Consider the following 9,760-nt stretch of genomic DNA (forward strand, 5'->3'; position numbering starts at 1 on the left):
ACACACATTAGTCTTCTCTTATCCATGGAGGATAGGTTCCAAGTCTCCCAGAGGATGCCTGAAAGCATAGGTTGTACTGAACCCTATAATTTAATGCCTTTCTATCTTAACTAAGCAGTAATCACGTTCTGTAGCTGTAACTTTTGTAGTTTGAAGTGCAAAAACAAAATCAGCATGGGGACTGGGGAGGCCCTGTGTCCAAACCCCAGTGGTGCCAAAAAAGAACAAAACCAGCATGAATTTTTTCCTTTTAACAATTTTAAGGAAAGAAGATTCATTCTTACCATGGATCTTAGCAACATCAGCATATGACCTTTCACCTTTTCACTTACAGCTTCTCTTTGGTGTACCCAAATTGTTAACAGTTGAACTTTGATACCACTTTAAAGTAAAACAAAGGTTAATGGAACACATGCACTGGGATGCTGGAATAACCAAGACAGCTACTAAATGACTAATGGGTGAGTAGTGTATACAGTGCAGATACAATGGATAAAGGGATGGGGAAATTTTTATTATGTTATTCAAAATGACATGCAATTTAAAACTTATGAATTGTTTATTTCTGGAATTTTCTACTTAACATTTTCAGACTGTGGTTGATCATGGCTCACTGAATTTGCTGAAAATAAAAACACAGATTACAGGAAACTATTACATTATATAAAAATAGCAAAGATAAGGTGATGCTAGGAAGGAATGTTTTTATTCAAGAGCACCATCTACTTTGGCAGAAATAGAACAAGTTTCTATTTTGCTAATAATAAAGAAAAGTTGTATGTGGAAATGTGAGTTGACAGTTTTTTTTTCCTGATTTGTTACCATGAATGTGTTAGTACCATTTCTTACAGAATGGTGTCCCAGAGAGATGCCCAGTATTTTATCAGATATATGAATTACAAAAATCCTTTTCAGCCTGTGGCTTGACAGACCTTACTACCTTCTGGCCTGAAATCTTGTAACACTAAGTTCAGGCCTGTAGGTAAGTTTAAAGCCAAGTATGGACAGATTCCAAGCATTCTCCTTTCAATACAGTGTTGGGATTGTCACCTCAATTAACAGACATTCAAGGCATGCCTTCACTGGATGCTGAGGACATAGAGATAAATAAGGCCCAGTTCTTCCTATACAAGAGCTCACTGTCAGACAGGGAGTCAGACATGTAAACAAATACCAGAGGTGATAAAGTCCTTGTGCCTTGAGGGGTCCAGGAAGGCCTCACACAAGAGAAACATTTGAAAAGTCTTGAAAAAGAAATAAAACTTCGCCAGCAGAACCATGAAGAAAAGGTAATCTATGAGAAAGTAGCATGATAAAAGCCCAGATAGAAGGAAAATTCAGTCAGGTTGAGCAACAGCTGACATAGAATTTGTTTTCAATTATACTCTAATTATACATGGGAGTCTGACCCATGAGGATGCTCGCTGCGGCAGAATTCTGAGTTCCATCATTGCTGTACCATAATGTCTGACATTTGTGGTCTAAGACTCTTCATTTTGGAAAACTTTCTATATAATTCTGTCGCACACAAACTTTTTGAAATGTTACTGTACAGTAGTACAGATGGAAGACAGACGTGGAAGAGGAGGATAAAGCAAGAAAGTAAGTTGGAAGCATATGATGAAGGGTTTCTATGATGTGTGGAGGGCTTGTTTAACACACAGTGTTAATCTTTGCAATCACACTATGTGGTAGGTGTTATATCTCTTTATTATAGATAACTAGATAAAGTCTCAGGATGGCAATGCTTTCAATGGTCACATAAGTGGTGGACTCATGATTGAACACAATGTCCATATTGTGAGTCACTTAACTATACCTGGGCGACTTTCCTTAATGCAGTTGTACTGACCTGGCTGCTTTCCTGCCCCTATAAACAAGACCCCTTTCTTTTGGGAGCAACAAATTGAATAGATTGAACCTCATTACTCCATGGGGATACTGATCCCTTTGTGCTACTGACTAGAGATGTGGAAACTCAATGGTGAATCCAACTCTTGTCCTCTGAACTTTTGTCTGCTGATAGCACAGTAAAGGTTTGATTTTGGTTCTTCATAATCACTCATTTGGTTCCTTCTTTTGGTTTCATGGTCTGGCATTCAATAATCTCTGTAAACGGTTGATGGTCTCCATTGGGTGAAAGGTGACAGAATTTGATATAAGACTCTTCTCTCTATTTGTTCTGAATTCAAATAAATTAAGAATTGATTTGATGGCTTTCAGACAGACCTTGATTTTCATCATGGGCTCACCACTTATGTGACCTTTGGAAACTATTTACCTTCTTAAGTCTTTGTCTCTTCATCCGTAACAGAGAGAAAATAACACCTACCATGCAGTATGATTGTAACCAGGAAGTTAATAGCTAAACTGGCGAGTTTTGTATTTCTGGGTTTATGCTGGACATATGGCTGAAATTTTAGTATTTGAAACTGTTAGCTTTCTATGTAAATGTGTCCATATGTTTACGTCTGTGTAATTTAGAAAGGACTTTGCCTCTCATTGTATGACTGTGTAATATTTTTCTACCTCCTCATAATGGTAATAAACTAGATTATGAAGTATCTTAAAGGATATCTTATCTAATTGGCTGAGAGATAAATAAGCACTTATATAGCTTGTCCCCCAACTTTCAGAAATTAAGAAAAGCTGACCTAATATTTTCAGCTGCGTGGGGTGGGGAGAAGAGGTATTCTTATAGAAGCTAATTCAGAAAAAAATTAAGAATTCAAGTTTATATAATTTAGGTACATTTTTAACAAACAAGATTAGCTCAATAATTTTGGTTCAGTAAAAACACTTATGTTTTCTCTGATTTATAAGTTTTAAATATAGTTTAAGTGTAAATTTTTATTGTACGTGTGAATGTTCTTTCTAAATGTAAATTTACTTATTGAATAAGCTAGCATCACTTTTGCTAAGTGCTCAAGGTGATGATAAATATCAATTTGTGCTTAAAAGATTTGAAACATTATTCTGGCAAATTTTATTTCAGCAAGTGATTATGTTGTTCTGTGTGCCAGCTTGAAGTAATAAGTTTTCTGAGGAAACTTAAAGGGTTGGATTAATAATACATTGAGCCAATGAATATTCACAAGATGCCCAAATTACTTCTATAAAGATAGAATACTAAATACTAGTGGCTAAGTATAATTTTAAAATTTGCATTTTACCTCATTTTGTGGTAAGAATCTGAATATATTTATTAACATGGGTTTTAGTACTTTGAGAAATCACACTATAGGGGATACATAAGGATATAGAAAGTTGTAGAAACTTCTCAGAAGGAAAATTTTATTTGTTGTAGTCAAAACTAGCTAAAATTTGATGGATTTACTTAGAAGATTTTTATAAAGTTTAGAAAACTAAAATTTGGTTTTCTCTGTGAAAGGGAAATTTTTCTTGATAAATTGGTTCTTTCTTAACAAAAGTTTTTAAAAGGTTATTCCTTATCTTTTGTGTAATCTGTCTAGATAACAAAGTTTCTATACCTTATCAGAGTAACATTCTATGGCTTATATGGACGAAGGTCCATTTGAGCTGCTACAACAAAAGTGCTATAAACTGGGCAGTTTATAAACAACAGAAATGTGTTTCTTCTAGTCCTGGAGGCTGTGAGGTCCAGGTGAAGCTGGAGTCAATGTCTGTCTGGCAAGGGACCTGCCTTCTGACTCACAGATGGTGCTTTCTCAGCATCCTGGCAAAAGAGGAAAGGCAGTTCTAGGGTCCTCTTATATTTGTAAAGATATTAATCCCCTTCATGAAGTCTCCATGCGCTTGTGCCCTAATCTCCTCCTAAAGGCCTCATCTCCTAATGCCACCACATTAGTGAGTAGGTTTCAATATGTGAGTTTTTTAGGGTCACACAAACATATAGACCACAGCAACATTCTTCAATATTTAGGAAAACAGAAATTCACTTAGGAAAGAGATAAAAATTCTTTTAAACTGAGCTGGGGAATACATATGGACACAAACAGGAAAAGTAAGTTGGAAGCATACGACGAAGGGTTTCTGTGACCTATGGAAGGCTTGTCCCTAGAGTTTAGGTGCAGTGTTAATCTTTGCAATCACACTATGCGGTAGGTGTTATTATCATTTTACTATAGATGGGGTGGTAAAATAGCTTCTAACAGTCACGTAAATGATGGACTCCTGCTTTGAATACAGGTATGTCTAACACAAGGACCATACTCTGAGCCATATTCTGTGGTTCAAGTGACAGAATACATGCCTAACAAGCCTGAGTTCAAACCCCACTACTGCCAAAAGGAAAAAAAAAAAGAAATCTTTTAAATTGTGTTATCTCTTATTTTTACCTTTTAACTCTTTTGTTGTCATTTGGTTGAATATATAACCAAGTGTTCAGAAACCCATCATCTTGTCTTAATCAGATGTCCAAATCTATAAAATTTTGGATTTTGCCTTTTTGAAATCAAATCTTAATGTTAACTTTTGAAACTAAAACTATCTTTGTGATTTTCTACAGAACTTTACAAATCAGGAGATTTGATTAGCTGTTTAGGTAAAATGTGGATGGTAACAGGCCATAAATATTTCAGAAACTGTGTGCTATATGAGAAGTTCCTACAGAATTATCAGTGTCATTGCTGTCATGATTCATTCCCATGTATCATAGTCCTCCCTCTACCTTGCCTTATGTTAGACAAGAAAATACAGAAGTCTCTCCTTATCTTTGTGAGATAAGCTCTGAGGCCTCAATGGATACCTGTAGTGATGGATAATATGGAGACACATCCTCTGTTAGTATAACTTTTGCAGTGTGAGGTACAATAACAAAATATCATGAACTTGTTTTTCCTTCTTCACACTTTTACAGATACAAGTTTCATTCTTATCATGGAGCTTAGCAACCTCAGCATATGATCTTTTTTTTCTTTTCTTATTAAATTGAGAACTTTCAACTTTTCACTTAAAAAAAGAATGTTACAGCTTCTCTTTGGCACATCCAAAACTGTTAGCATGTCTACTCTTACATGTTGTGGACATTATTAAGTAAAATGAAGGTTATGATACAGTGAGAGCTGATCTGATAGTCAAGATGGCTACCACGTGAGTGATAGGGGCATTGTAACAGTGTGAGCATCTTGGACAAAGAGATGATTCATGTCCCTGGCGAGATGAAGTAAGACTGAGAGAGATTTCATTACTGTATACAGAATGGTACACAATTTAAATTCATGAATTGTTTATTTCTGGAATTTTCCACTTAGTAGTTTTGGACCACAGTTGATGAATGTTAACTAAATTCTCAGAAAGCAAAACTGTAGGTAAGGGGTGGACTACTATGGTGCTATCACTCATAATTTCAGTTATTTTTAAAAACATTAACTTTGTCACAATTTTACTTCTTATAGGTCAGTGATTTTCAGCTGCAGATTTCTGTCACTTTTGCATGGAGTTTTATTAATGTGAATATTTAAGACATACTCCAGGCTTACAGAATATCTTTGCTTCTTGATATATTGTTGATATATTCTGACTACAAGCTTGACATCTTCGTGGTATATTGCATCAGGATATTTTTATCAGTAAAAATAATATTTGCCCATTTTTATGAATTAGATACATCTACTCTTCTTTGAAAATTGGAGAGATTATTATTTTTAGGATTACTTTGTCTAAAACTATTTTGTGTGCCATATAAACAACCAGATTTTCTTGTCAGTTGCATTATTCTTATAATAAACTCTTGTCAGATTTTTTTCGCTTTTGAAAATTACCAGCAATAAGTGAACCTAACCATTTTACGACTTTTGTCATCTTCATACAGTTTTTCTGTTTTACTATGATGCAGTCCCAAAGGCGCTTGCAAATCAGGTGCTAGCCAGACTGCTTTGTCTTCAAGGAAGAAGGATGCTACAGAGCCCTGTAGAAAGGACTACTGCAGATACTTTTAGGTACAGGCTCCTGATGGTGTTACTTAAACATTGAGAATACACCAGTAGACTAAGAACTCTAGCTGAGAAACGGATGGATTCATGAGACTGCTAACTTAAGACTGAGTAGAACAAAAATTAATTATATAGGAATGGATGAGCTGGTGAGGAGTGATTGTGTTTTATATTTGGGAGACACATGTTCTAACGTTCTTTTTTTTAATTATAAGGAAGTCTTTTCTTTTTCTTCTTAAGCTATCTATAACTTGTGGCAATTTAGACTCTGTTTTTATAAACTGAACTGAAAAAAAAATTGTAAGTAATATCCTTTTTTTTAACCTAAATCCTCCAGAATTAGGAAACTCTTATTCAATATTTTTATGGCAATAAAATTCCTTTTTTTTGGCTGTACTGGGTGTTATTGGGGATTAAACTCAGGGCCTCGCCCTTGTTAGGTAGGTTATCATTTGAGCCACTTTACCAGCCCCACAGAAATAAGATTCTTTACATAAGTTCAGTAAAAATCTGTCCTTTTTGTTACCATGACATAATCAAAAATTTTAGTTATGCAACTAAGGACTTGCCTGGAATGTCCTATATGACAATGATGTTCATTTAATCTGATATACAGGCCTGATACTGGCTTCAGGTTCTCAGCCTTTCAGGGGAGTAAGGAAGGTCACTTTCTGGCAGGCTCAGAAATCTTGGATATTTGGGGGACTTGGAATTTGCCTGAACTTAGGTACTGCAAGCAGAATCTGGTAGCAAGGTTTTGGCTTGGCTTCCTTGCCTTAAGAGAAAAACTACAATCTGAAATTCCTAATGAAATTTTCCAAAAAGAAAACAAGAGATTTGTGTGGTAAATTAACATTCTTGCTGTATCTATCTAAGTAACTATGTCACATCTAGTGAGACTACTCTTATTCTCTAATCTCAAAAAAAGGTTTTTCTTGATCAAAAGTGAGTGACCATAAAAAGAAATTTTATATTTTAATAGAACACATACATGAGATAGCACACTCTTCCAGGATATCTGATTCTAGTCCTATCCATTGCTTTTGAACTCTCTTTTCAAAATGTAGATAACTGATGAATATGCAAACTCTGTCTTGTCTGGTGAAATTTTAATTGACTTTCTCCCCAGCTGTGGCAAAACCAGTTTTGGTGCTGTCTGTCAACGGCACTAGATCCTGGTATCTTTCCAAAGTCACTCCTTATCAGATTTTCAGACCTTCCACTTACCTTCAATATCTGGTTATAATCCTTGAAATTAGCATTTCCAATTTTTCTCTCTGCTACTTGACCTAGTTCTCAGGTCCCTGTGGAGACTTTAGGTTGCCTGGTGTCTGATCCTTTTCCCTAAGAGGCACTGTGAGCTATAAAACCCAGTGACTTGACATATATTTCTCAAGGTGCTCACCAGTATGCCAGAGCCATCCCATGCTGGTGGTGTGGGCATGCTTTCTAGGGGAGCTTAGAAAGTCACTGTGTGGGCCACCAACATGCCTGGTAGAATACTAGGGTCAGGCATGCCATGTACACAGCATCACCAGAAAAAAATTGACAGCTTAACTCAAGAGCTCCAAGAAACGCAACATGCAGTGCTGCATAACTGAGAGTTTCCTCCTCAGACCTCTTGGAGTATACTGGACTTATTTCTTTTGGTATTTAACTTTAGGCTTTTAATTTTAATATGCCTTTTATACTAATATTTCTCTTTTTCATTCTAAGCATTTTTCTGTTAAGGTGACTGATCTCCCAAACACTGAAACCTCTGACTTTTGCCATTACCTCTGCACAAATGGTATAACTGGTTTAACAGGAACAATATCAAACCTCCTTGAGAAACTGTTGAGACCTTACTTCACCCCATTCAGGAGGTTTATGATCACCACTGAGTGTTTCAGAGTTGAATGATACTCATTTTGAACAAAAAGCGAGAATGAATTTTATTTGAGCTCTCTGTTCCTCAAGAACTCCCCTACCCCATCCTTTTGTGTTCTGAAAATGGCTAACTACAAAAGACCAGCCTGCTCTTGTCATTCTCCTTCACCCTTTCTCAATGCTCAAGAACCCTGCTTCCACTTTTCCTCTATTCCCATAAAGCTCATAGGTGACTCCCTTGTTGATCTGTCTCTAGAGAGCCCCTTTCCTTCCCTTCCCTTCCTTTCCTTCTTTATTTTTTAAACATTTTGATGGACTTGATTCATTATCCTTTCTTTTCTTGAGACATTCTTCATTAATGAGTATTTTCAATATTGAAATGGCCTGAATAAAACCATCTCTTTTATTGTTCAGTGCATTTTGTCTTTTGCCAAACTGAGGCACACTCTCTGTAGCAAAACAAGCACCAAACCAGTAACCCATGTCCTGAGTACTGTCTCTTGGCAATGGTATCTTAGCAAGTTGTTGAAGCCTATAAAGGCATCTAAGTTGAGAGTCAGGGTAAGTAATTTCTGCCCACATATCAATCAGGAATTCTTGACCCAAAGAAGGGCCATTTGTAACCATGTGGCAAAGATTAGAGATTGCTGTAGAGGAGACTTTGAGCTATAAAGCAATCTTATCTTATTTTTGGTTAAGCACAGAAACTTTCAGTGAAATGAGTCCATTGTATTAAGCACAAATTAAGTTAAAATTTGAAAATTTAATTAAAACCTATTGGAACTGTTTTTTTGTTTTTAAAAATATGCCCTCAATCCAATCAATGGTACTTAAAAAATGATTTCAGTTTAGTTGTATTGTTTTTATTTTTACTCTTATTGAATTAATTATGCTTTTTGGGGTTTTAGGTAGATAACTTGAAGGAAAAAACCCAATACCACCAACTGTAAAGTGTAAATGTTTATTCTACTTATTTTGGTTCTGCTTCTTTAAGATTTCCAGTGTCATTGAATTAATTATCCTTTCTGAATTCTAGCAGGGCAAATCACCTCTTAATGATCTAGATATCTATTTACCTTCCTTATGAGTCAATCGTGTGAGCATATTAGGCTGCGTTCATCTTATCAAGTCATCTGTAGACAAAACATTTTATTGAGACTCCTCCATATCTTTGATCGAGCTTTAACTCATGTGGAATCTTTTGTAGTTAGGGCTCAAGGCTCAATCTTCACTCGTTTCTACTTCTTAACTAGTTGCCCGACCTTGAATAAATTACCACTTAATCTCAGAGTTTAGACTCAAAGAGTTTGCTCGTTTATAAAATAGCATAAATGACAGTACCTAACTCATAGAGCGGCAGTAAGATGAAATGAGTTGGTGCAGCAAAGCTCTCGAGAGTACCTGGCATATAGTGAGCACTAGTATAATATCAATTGCCATATGCATTTGCCTCATTTGTTATTATGAGTCCATGAAATCCATTCCCTCTTAGCTTTAAACCCACATATTCAATGGACTATTTCAATATTTTCATTGGTTGAATAAAGCATATCAAATTCACTATGTCTACCCTGAAATATTTACAGATGAGGTGATAATGATTGCTGGGATTGGTTTCAAAGTAACCCAGGGAGGGAGGGCAGGATGTAAGTAGAGATGAAATGACATTGATTATATCTTGACACTTGTTAAAAACTGTATGATGATATATTAGGTTTATTACACTGTTTTCTCAACTATGGGATATGTTTGAAAATACCCATAATAAAAATTTGAAATTCAGTATGTCCATTGCTGAAATTCTAATATTTTCCAAACTTTCCTCCCAGTCTGTTCCTTCTCTAATGATCCCAGATGACATTTTTTATTTTATAAGCAGAGAGTGGGAATGGAAGAGTTCAGAGAAGGGAAATACCACGAATTGTTTTTAAGTACTTTCTATACCTGTACTCACTAAAATTATGATTGGAGCATTT

The sequence above is a fragment of the Castor canadensis genome, chromosome 8 (genome assembly GCF_047511655.1).
Source record: "Castor canadensis chromosome 8, mCasCan1.hap1v2, whole genome shotgun sequence".
Lineage (NCBI taxonomy): Eukaryota > Metazoa > Chordata > Mammalia > Rodentia > Castoridae > Castor > Castor canadensis.